Genomic DNA, 12,490 nt, shown 5'->3' on the forward strand with positions numbered 1-12,490 from the left:
CACCAAAATAAGGGACACAAAACTAGCAACTGCATAAACTTGCGCCATAAAGTCTAGGACATGATTGATGCTAGTGAACTTGTAGTAGATGGACATAACAAGAACTTGGATCACAAGGCATTCAAAGAGCCTTTCCCAGCCTATGAAAAAGGAGAGACTTCAAAACCAAAGCCCAACAACAAGGTCAACTATGCATACTCCAATGATGACAATATGATCAACATGGTTGAACCTATGGATTCTAAATACTGTAATGTCATTACCATTAAGGGTGAACAAGATAATGATAAACTCAAGACACCATTTGTCTTGAGGGGCCCTACTTCCAACATAATGGATAACATACCTTCGCAAAAATGTGCTAATGTTGTTACCCGCTCTCATGCTAAGTTGGTGCTCAAAGGCCTTGCACCTTCTACTCCCAATCCTGAATAACATAAAGACAAAGCCCTTGTTGGTCCTTCTGGAAAAGGTGCAAAACTCACAATGAATTCAACAATAACCAACTATAGTGTTCTCGATCAACTGAAATGAACTAATGCTCAAATCTCTATCTTCAAGCTGCTTAAAATATTGCCTGCTCATAGGCAGGTTTTGGACAAAGCCCTCACTGAGGTAAATGTTCCTCAAGATCTTGATCTTGAGCAATTTCAATCCATGGTAGGTCACTTGACCTCACCTTATCTTATGACTTTCTCTGAGGAGGATGATAACTCGCTGAGTCACCCACACAATCAACCTCTACACATCGAGGTTATGATACATCAAACACATGTTCGTCGGGTACTCATTGATAATGGTGCTGGCTTAAATATTGTCTCTGCTACTTTGCTTAGACAATTGAATTATTCTAAGGACTCTATTGATCCTTGACGCAAGATCACCATCAAAGCATATGACGAAGTTGAATGAAAGTCTCTAGGTCTTGTGGTCTTACCCATTCGCATTGGTCCTATAGAAAGGGATGTCACTTGTCAGATGCTCAACATTCCCTTGGCTTATAACATTTTGTTAGGATGGCCATGGATACATGAGATGTGCGCTGTGCCATCCACATTTCACCAATGTATCAAATTCCCATTTCATGGCTCTGAAGTTACTATTCTCGCCACTACTAGCTATACCTACAATATGCTCAAAGTTGTTGAAACTTATGTCGTTACTAACCAAGAATCCATTGATTATCATGACAATAAGCTTAAAAAAATTGAGCAGTCATTCAAATTGAAAGAAACTGGCATGGGAGAGTATCATGTTGAACCAGTGTTGTCATTAACATCTCTTCCAGAGTCTCCTTGTCATTATGGGAGACCCTCAGAGGCAAAGAAGCCATTTGTGCTGACACCTCAAACCAAGTATAATGACACTTTTGTCAAGGCTACAGTTCCCCTAAAGGATGAAAGTGAAAACAAAGCCATTGATTCATGGCTTTACAGAGAAGAGACTCCAATAGACTTAACAAAACAAGCTCATGAGATCACTCCTGAAAAATATGGGCATGGGCTTAGGCTCATGAAACATTTTGGCTACAAGGGAATTGGCCCTATTATGTACAATAATAATGGCCTGATTGATCCTATCAAGGAAACTGCTCAAAGCAACATCGATACAACTGGTCTAGGATTTAAGAAGGTTCCTTTCCATTTGGGACCTAATAAATTCATACCAAAACTTGAGAGTTCATCTAGAAATGAGTCACAAGCTGAGTCAGATACTCAAGAGGAACAATCTAACAATGAGGATCCCTATCTTTATCCTATTCCTCATGATCTTGCTAAATTCTTTGCTAAGCCAGATGACTTTGCACCACGTTTCAGCACTATGGATGGTACTAGTGATTCTTCTGAGGACAATACTAATCCACACCGTGCTCATTCAAAACAAGGAGAGTCTAGTCAGGTATTACATATTGAATACCTATGTAAAAATCCAAAAGAAAATGTCCTTATCACTATTGGGGAGTTCTACAGTCTCTCGCCATGTAGCACTGTTTCTAAGGAATATGAGTTTGACTCTCTTTCAGAAGCAACTACTGATAAAGACATTGACCAAGTTCATGTCTATGAAAACCAAATTGAAGTGGGTGAAACATCTAGGGTTAGGTCAGATGGGTCTGATCCAACTAGTGTCCTAGAGTCGTCAATCGCTGACATTAGTACTCAGAAGCGTTTGAACACACCTGTGGATGAAGTCACTATAGGTCTCAAATTGCTAGTCCAAACACTTAATGACTATACCATAAATACAATCAAACCTGTCACTACTATTTCACTCACACATCCTGAGCTTATAAACTGGAACCCTAATGCATCTAGTGAAGTCCCCACGTTCCAGAGTGACTATACTCTTTCCTGCTACCTAAATGTTGTTGAACCTAAAACGTCTTCCACCGATGAACAGAGTGTCAACATGACTGAAGCTGACATCAAATATATTAGTCATAGAATTAAAAAGAAAAAATGCAAAAGGTCTGATGGTGAAAACTACATTGTGGCACTGTCGGAACCCAAAAAAGTAAAAACAAAAGATGTATCCAAAGGTGAAAACCTCTCTAAGGCACCCATGGATGAGATATTTGATGTACTTCCAAGTCACTTTCAAGAGAGATCATTAGTGTTGATAGGGCCAACACAACCAATTAACCTGGGTACAGAAGAACATCCTCATATGATACATTTGGCACAGTCATTGTCACCTAAAGAAAAGGAAGAGTTCATTGCCTTTTTCTGAGAGAAGAAGATAAATTTTTCTTGGACATATTCTGACATGCCAGGACTAGATCCTGATCTTATCATGCATCACTTGTCCATTGCACCAGGCATCAAACCAGTTAAACAGAAACTTCAAAAAATGCATTTTCATGTTGCATTGCTCATCAAAGCAGAACTAAAGAAACTTCTAAAAGTTGGTTTCATCCACGCAATTGATTATGTTGAATGGATATCTAATATTGTTCTAGTCTCCAAGCATGATAAATCTATCAGAGTTTGTACTGACTTTCGTGATCTCAACTTGGCATGTCCTAAGGATAATTTTCCACTTCCCAACATTGATATGATAGTGGACATGATGGCGGGCTATGAGATGTACTCACTAATGGATGGTTTTTTTGGTTACAATCAAATACAAATTGCACCAGAAGACTAGGAGAAAACTGCTTTCACATGTGCATGGGGAACCTTTTGCTGGAACGTAATGCCATTCGGTTTGAAAAATGCTAGTGCAACTTATCAGAGAGTATTAACTACAATTTTCCATGACATGATGCATAAGACCATGGAGGACTACGTGGATGATACCTTGGTCAAAAGTGGAAAATGCAATACTCATTTGCAAGATTTGGGACCCATCCTAGATCGCATGGAAAAGTTCAGTCTTAGGCTCAATCCTAAGAAATGCACATTTGGCGTCACATCAGGGAAATTACTAGGATACATTGTGTCTGCAAAAGGAATCAAGGTGGATCTGGAGAAGGTTCAAGCAATCATGCATATGCCTCCACCCTGTAACATCAGCCAAATGAGTGGCCTACAAGGAAGACTCCAATCTATCCGCAGGTTCATCTCATAGTTGGCAGATAGATCACAACCTTTTACAAAGACTTTACACAAGGGTTTCAAATACAACTGTAGTTAGGATTATGAGCAAAGGTTAACACAGATAAAATAATATCTTGCTAATACATTGATCTTGATGCCTCCTATCTATGGGAAGCCTTTGATTTTGTACATTTCAGCAACTGAAAGATCTCTAGGAATCTTATTAACTCAAGAGGACAACGATAACAAGGAGAGAGCTATTTATTATTTGAGTCACACACTAATCTCTTATGAGGAGAATTACAACATCATTGAGAAAGCTTTCTTGGCAATTGTCTTTACTTCCCAAAAGTTGAGACACTACATGCTTGCTCACACTATGTGTCTGGTGGCTAAAATAGATCCACTAAAATACTTTCTCAGTAAGGTGGCTCTCATAGGACGATTAGCTAAGTGGTTCATAATACTCAATGAGTTTGACATTCAGTATGTTGAACAAAAAGCTATCAAGGGGCAAGCAATTGCAGATCAGCTAGTAGATGCACCTATGTAGATTCTTCTCCTGATGAACATTAATTTCCCTGATGAGTCAATTCTAACACTCACACACCAAACGTGGTTGATGTTCTTTGATGGGTCCTTCACACAATAGGGATTTGGGGCTAGATTACTCTTCATAATGCCACATAGATATTCATTACCCAAAGCATACAAGATTTTTTTTCCTTGCACAAACAACATTGTTGAATATGAGGCTTTGATTAATGGCATGAAGATTTTAGCTGAATGGAGAGTTGATCAGTTAGATATCTTCAGGGGCTCCTAGCTCATAATCAACCAGGTTAATGATATGTATCAAACAAAGGATGAGAAATTGATCCCTTACAAATGCATGGTTGATGACCTAAAGAAGTATTTTGTGCACATCACCTTCTAGCAAATTCCTTGAGAAAATAACAAAGCGGCTGATGCAATGGCTACTTTGGCCTCCTTGCTACAAATGCCCAACAATGATTGTTAGGATAAACCACGGACAGAAATAAAAACTACATGCAAATATAACCAATAACAGAAAATAATAGAACACACAGAAAAGAACACAAGGCACCAAGATTTAACGTGGTTCACCCAATCCCTGGGCTACGTCCACCAAACAGCAAGTCCGATCTTATTACAATCCAGTGATTACAACCTGATTACAATCCGTAATCCCTTACAGCTCAATACCGCCGCAAGAACCAATTTCGTATCACCACACATCAAAAATACCCAACCCTAAGCCCCTTTTATACAAGTATTAAACGGCTTTAGGGTTATAACATGTCGGCCATATGTCGGCCATAATATGTCGGCTACCATGTCGATGTCGGCTACTTCCAAAAAAAAATATTTATGAAGTATGTACAGTACTTTCCTGATCAGTCACCACAATCTAACAATCTCCCACTTGGGGACTGATCAGGCTCCACACTAAACAACAATGATCTCTGACATGAGCTCCTGGTGAAAGCATTACACTACCTAGCCTATGATACCCCTAATTCTATGATGATCTATTCTATTGTAGGACAAGACTCATCTCGCTAGAATCACATTTACTCCTACAAGACTCATCTCGCTACCATCACATTTACTCCTATCTCTGTAACCAAACCATTTCGGACAATCTAACCCAGAATGAAAAATGCTACCTTATCTGTAATGCTTCACGATATGTCATTATTACTAACGACTTGTTTAGGAGAGGTCTCGATAGAACACTCCTTAAGTGTTTAGAACCCAAAGAGTCCAAACGTGCATTAATTGACATTCATGAGGGCATTTGCGAATCCCACTCAAATGGCTTGACACTAGCTCACAAACTCATTAGAACTGGTTACTATTGGCCTAAAATGGAGCAAGAGGCAATCAAGTACACCAAGTCCTGCAAGCAATGCCAGCTCCATGGGAATCTGATTCACGCTCCAACCAGGGAGCTCATTCCATCTACCACAATGTGGCCATTTCAATAATGGGCCTTGGACTTGATGGGTCAGATTCACCCATCTTCTTCTAATGGACATAAGTTCATTATTACAGCTATAGACTACTTCACGAAATGGGTAGAGGTAGTACCCCTCACAATAGAAAATGGAAAAACTAAAGCTCTTTTTATCACAAACTACATCATATGTAGGTATGATGTACCATCCTCCATCATTACTGACAATGGAGGACAGTTCAAAAACAAAGACCTCAAGGAACTATGCAAAAGATTCAAAATCACACAGCATTGGTCTTCTATCTATTACCCCCAAGGTAATGGTCAAGCAGAGGCATCTAACAAGGCAATCATCAAGATCCTCCATCGCATAGTTAGCAAATTTGGGAGGAAATGGAACCTCCAGATTAATCCATCTTTATTGGCATAGAGGACAAGCATCAAACCTCCAATGGGTACGATGCCCTTTGCTTTGGTTTATGGAGCAGATGTTGTACTTTCAATAGAGGTCGAGATTCCTACCTTAAGAATCTCTATGAAAGGCCTTATTACTAATAAAGATTATAAAATAGCTCAGCTTCAAGAGCTAGTCTTACTAGATGAATGTTGACAAGTGGTGTGCGATCACCTATGAGCTTATCAGCAATGAATGTCAAGAAGCTACAATAGGAAAGTTAAGCCATGTGACTTCCACCTAGGTGATCTCGTCCTAAGAGAAAATCTTAGGAATCAGCAACAACGGGTCCAAAAAGGGAAGTTTGAACCAAATTGGCTTGGTCCTTACATAATCATTGCAGTGTATGGATCTGGTGCTTACCAGCTTTCAACAACCGAGGGAGAAGTGCTCAGGGAGCCTATCAACACTCTCCACTTGAAACCATTCTATAGCTGATCTAATCTTAGAAGCTCCTTGTACATATCTAAATGTCCTAAAAAAAATCTAAAAATTGCAAAAAGTCCGGAAAAAAATAATTACCCTGGTGAAAACCTAGCAATAGGCACCTTGGTAATACAATTTTATTTTTTTGAAAAGTTTCAAAAATACAAAAAAAAAAATTGAAAAAATTGAAAAAGTAAAATTTGATAGACTATTTTTAGTCTACTGTCACTAGTGTCACGCTTTGTCGAGATTCTTCTCATAGAATCTCTTCCGCAATAGTCACTAGTTGTTTCAGTTGTGTCTGCCTATTGTCACTAGTGTCATGCTTTGTCAAGATTCTCCTCATAGAATCTCTTTCACAATAGTCACCAGTTGTTTTAGCTGTGTCTGCCTACTATCGCTAGTGTCATGCTTTGTCGAGATTCTCCTCATAGAATCTCTTTCGTGACAGTCACCAATTATCCTAACTCTGTCTACCTACTGTTGCTCATGTCACTTTTCAAGATTCTTTAATGGCAAATCTCTCTTGTTTCAGTCACCAGCCATTCTAGCTATGTCTATCTACTGTCGCTCAATCCTTTTTAGGTTCTTCATATTGAAGATTCCTCTTTCACCTCAGTCACCAGTCGTTCTGGCTGCGTTTGTCTTCTATTGTCACCGTACTAAAGAGATTTCTTTCATCTATGTTCTGGACATTGACACTTGACATCAATCCCAAAAACATGAACTCAAAATGACATACTTGTTTAGATATACTAAGCATTTTCTTTGTTTGTTTCATTTTTGCTTCATCATGTCTCCTTGAGCAACTCGATGATGTCATTTTTTACTAAAGAAGCAAGGACTAGGGGCATGATCTTTTCTTTGCTTTATGTTTGTGGTTTAGTTCCAATGATTTGAGGAATACATATAAATGGGGTGTCCACTATAAGAGCCTCCATCTTGTATTGGATGGTCGTGTGTACCTCGACTCCTTTTATATGGATAAATCAATGAGGTTGGTTCTTCTCCTTGCTTGTTGGAGTGAACTCTTTATGCTACAGTAAATACTGATACTCATCCTGCTAAGTGAATGTACTAGTCACTGTGAGCATATATGACAACTTTTGTCTTAGGTTACGGACACAAGGGTCATTGCGGACAGAATACTTATTGATTACTTAGCATAAGAGGGATCTCCCATGTGTCTGGTGTGTCTGTATGCAAGAAATAGTCTGGTCATCCTAGCATTTATGTTGTAATGCTTATGTTCACTTGCTATATTAAAAGGGACAAATGTTCTGGTCATTCTGGCTTCTTATGCCTTGAATGCTTACATTTAATCCTGATACAACTAAAACATATGTCCTATTCATATTCCTATTATTGCAATGTTTGTGGGGATTGTATGACATCTGGGATTCACTATATGCTTAGTGATGATAATTATCAAAGCTTGGTAACCAGACCTAAGGTTGCATCTAGTTTAAGATTGTATCTAGCATAAGCACATGGTTCAATTACAGATCCACTTACATCATTTACGATGAGGAATTGTTGGCTTATTCAAAGTATCATGTTTCTTCATGACTGCACAAATGATTGGTTCATCACCCTCTTGGCTACTTTGAGTGCTTTGAATCCAATTTCGGGATCGAATTCAAAATCTGACACACTTAAACAACTCAAAATCACATTTTAAAATTTTGGGACTAGCATGATTGAATGCTTGTGCAGTTCATTTTTTTTCTTCTGATACTTTGTGAATCTTGAAATCTTTTCAAATCACACTTTCTTCAAATTTTCCAAGATTTCTTCAAATTGGCTTCTATATTTCTTTTAATCGTATTAATCTCTTCTAAATTCTTTGAATCGTTCTAATCTCTTCTATATTTCTTCTGATCATTCTGATCTCTTTTATGTTCTTATGAACATCAAATTTCTTCAGTCTCTTTTAACATGTTGTGCTACATCACATTATTGGTGTGTCATCTTTCGATTTCACTCCCGAGGGGACAGGATGATTACATCATTGAATCTGAAATTCAACTCAATCTGAATCTTATGTCCTCATTACTTGGGGCATCTTCATTGCTCGAGGCATCTTCATTTCTAGGGGCATCTTATTCCCCTCTGCCTGACATCATTCGTCATCTATCTCATCTTTTCATCAGCTAATCACATCTTATAACATTTCTAGTCAAAGTTCAATAGACAGGTATCAGGATAATCTAAACCCTATATCCTGAGGATCAAGCCGCATTCTGAGGATGATTCTATGACTCATGATTGGATCATGTTTTCTTTTATGCTTAGGTATCTAGGTGTTCTATTTAGATCCTTAAAGGTTAAGCTTCGTTCTGGAAGAAACCTTTAAAATGCTTATTCAACTTAGGTATCTAGGTGTTCTATCTGGATCCCTTAAGATTAAGCTCTATTTTGGAGATAATCTTTAAAATCTTGTCAATTTAGGTATCTAGGTGTTCTATCTATATTCCTTAGGGTTAAGCTCTGTTCTGGAGATAATCTTTAAAAGCTTATTCATCTTGGTATCTAGGTGTTCTATCCAGATCCCTAAAGGTTAAGCTTCATTCTAGAGAAAACCTTTAAAATGCTTATCAATTCAGGTATCTAAGTGTTTTGCTTGGATTCCTTAAGGTTAAGCTCTATTTTGGAGACAATCTTTAAAAGCTTATCAATTGGTCTTTGTGTCATCAATTTCAGAACCAATCTCATTTCTTGATCTTCGCATCATGCTTTCTGATTTTCTTTGAATTGAACATGTTGCTCACACATTCATTCAAAGAGGGGCAAAATGTAATACCCCAAAATTGGCACATTGCCATATTAGCCAACTTTGGTTTATTCAACTATTCCTAAGTCTTATTTTACTAGGCAATTCTAATTCTAATATTCACTACTTGACCTAGGTGTCAAATGCAGAAAACCATAATTTTCATTAATCATATTATTTATTTAATTCTTAAATATCAACTCAAATTAGCTACACAAAACTATCGATTTAATTTAATTTAATTATAAGTGTTCTACTTTAATTAAATTAAAATTACCTCTTTAGCTAATATACAAAGGAATTAAATACATTTAATTTAATAAGATATCTCCTCTTTTTAATTAGTGAATTTAATTATTAAATTAGTTAAAGTTATCCATTTATGAGGTCATATTCTATTTTATTAAATTAAATATTCACTCAAAAAAAGAACCAGTTAGCTCCTTTTATCACTCAAAAGGCAGTTAGTTAACTCCTTTTGTCACTCAAAAAGGACTCAGTTAACTCCTTTTATCACTCAAAAAGGACTCAGTTAACTCCTTTTATCACTCAAAGGCAACCAGTTAACTCCCTTTTCATCAAGAAGTTACCTTTATGACTAGCTCTCCTCTTCAATCTTGACCATCCATTTCGGTTAATCTTGACCGTCGATCACCTCTTGGATTCTATAAAAGAAGCTCTCCATTCCTCATTACAGAGGATGAATTTTGGAATTTGCATCGAATTTATGCTGAAATTCTTACTCACTTTGCTTACATTTGTATAGCTTTATTTCTTTCATTGTAATATCATTTAGATTTTAAATATGCATCCATTTAGCATGCTATGCTTCTTCATTTATTAGATTAATAATTGCATCTCGCATCTAGATTAATTGCACTTTCATTTAGCTACATAAATCCTTCATTCTAGAGGTCTAGTTGCCTGCTTCTCGTTCTGAGAGCAAAGGCATAATCCTTCTAGTTAGAAGGCAACAGGTTGCTCTGTTAGACTTTTTGAATAAACAATACAATGTTTATTTCGGGATGATCTCACAAGTAATGACCATGTTGAAGTGTATGTGAGGATCAGAGGCCCCCAATTTCGCATATACACTAGTTCCCTAGAATTGGGAGTAGAATGATTATTTTCCTCATCTTGTCTCCCTCTATATGCATATGTATGTGTAGATTATGTGATGATTTTAGGCCCTTATTCTTAATTCACATTTCCTACACCATATTTATTAGTGAACCTGACTGTTGGCATTTCCTCTTTTGATTTTGGAGTTAGACCCTTGCATTATATTGTGTATCAAGCTCATTCTTTGGTGACATTAGATTATCTTTGCATTCTTTACATTATATTGAATTTTAGTTCATATCATAAGGTTATATCTCTTTGTGTCTTCTTTCCTTATTTGGTGTATGAGATTTACTACTTTTAGTCCTACTTGTAGCATTCCCATTAGGATAAATCATAGACGTATGGATATCTTTGATCCTAGTTTCTCTTCTCCTTGCCTTGGAAGCCTTAGTGTTCCTATGGTTTCTCATGATCCTAATCCTTCTATGGAGCATAACTCTTCTCACTCATCTCACAATGAGGATGGTGCTTTACAAGCTCCTCCTAAACAAGTTGATAATCTTGCTATTGAGATTGATAAAATGCATGATTAGATTTTACAAGAAAACCACAATACTGAGACTATTTTTGCTTTTGATGCTTGTAAAAAAGTGATCTATAATGATGAACATGGTGTTAATCTATTGTGTGGTCTTACTCATCTTGTCCATTCTCATGTTAAACCTTTCACTCAAGTTTCATCTGAAGTAGGAATGGTTCCTCTTGTTTCTACTCTTCATCTCATTGTGCCTACTTATGTGCCTACGTCTAGCTTTTCCACTTATGTTCCTCCTATTATGACTACTTTGTTCTTAATCCTCTCAGTAGTCTTCTTGTTCCCTCTTTATCTCTGAGTGTTCCATTGGCTTCATTTCTGTCTTCACAACTATCATAAAATAGTGTTCTTTTCACTTATCATAATCCTCCTACTATGGTTCCTAGTGTTCTTCCCATAGTATCTTTTATTCCAGCTAATTCTTTCACCCTTCCTAGTGTGTCAACTATGTTTGTTTCATATGTTCCTTCTAATGATTCTACTATCCTTAGTCTTGCTCAAATGATGTCTTCTTTACAGCAACAACTCACTTCCTTCACACAATTGAAGTTCAATGTCTTACATTTGATATGGGTAGTCCTTTGTCTTTTGATATTATGCATGTTGATGCTCCTTTACAAGATGGTATGCCCTCTCCTTGACAATTATAATGGTAAAATTGATCATGTGATACATCTTAATACTTTCCAAGTTCTATGTAGTGACTATGCTTGTGATCATGGGATTTTAGCTAATTTGTTTGCTCACACTTTTTGCAACAAGTATTTGTAATGGTATTTCTCTTTGCCACCCTATTCTATTGATTCTTTTTGTAAACTTGCTAATACTTTCATAGAAAAGCTTGAAAATAATATTGGTCCTTTCATTTTTTTGACTAAATTGATGCATTTTAAACAAGGTCCTAAAGAGAAAGTGATTGAATTTATTGTTAGATTTAAGCATTTGTATGCTCATATTTCTTATCTTGTGCTTGATATTGATATTCAACATACTTTTATTGTGAATTTACATAAAGATATTAAACATAAGATTCTCCTTACTAAATTTACCTCTTTTTCACAACTTTGTGCAGTGCCTCATCATTATCAATTACAAGTTAGTCAGTTTGAGAGCACCACTCCAATGGCTCATGTACCTATTGATAAGAGTGATGTCGCACCTAATCCTATAAAATTTCACAAATCTAACAACTACATCAAGATCAATAAAGTCATGGATACAATACATGATCAAGTAGTTGTTGCATCTTAGAGTGTCACTACTTCTTCCTTTGTATATCATATAAACTATAAGTTTACTCCTTTCTCTAAGTCTTTAATTTCTCGATGACTATTTTGGTTAGTTCTAATATGATTATACTTTATCTTATTAAATCACTTTTTCCTTCTACAACATCAAGGCCACACTTTAATCTTGAAGCTTCTTGTCAATTTCATCGCTAGCTTGGTGATGTTGCTCAATCCCCTTCAATGATAACAACTCATAAAACAATAACATAGATCTTCGAAATGTCATATTCTTCATTCCATTCTCCCAACTCTTCTCTACCTCTACAATGGAAGAAAACAACTCCTTGTTACAATTTCAAAAATTACAATATTTGGCAGATTTTCGAGAAAAACATTTTTTTTTTTCCATTTTTGGTAATTTCCAAAAC

Source organism: Cupressus sempervirens, chromosome 3 (assembly GCF_028749045.1).
Source record: "Cupressus sempervirens isolate cs-2001-9-10 chromosome 3, ASM2874904v1, whole genome shotgun sequence".
In the NCBI taxonomy this organism is placed as follows: domain Eukaryota; kingdom Viridiplantae; phylum Streptophyta; class Pinopsida; order Cupressales; family Cupressaceae; genus Cupressus; species Cupressus sempervirens.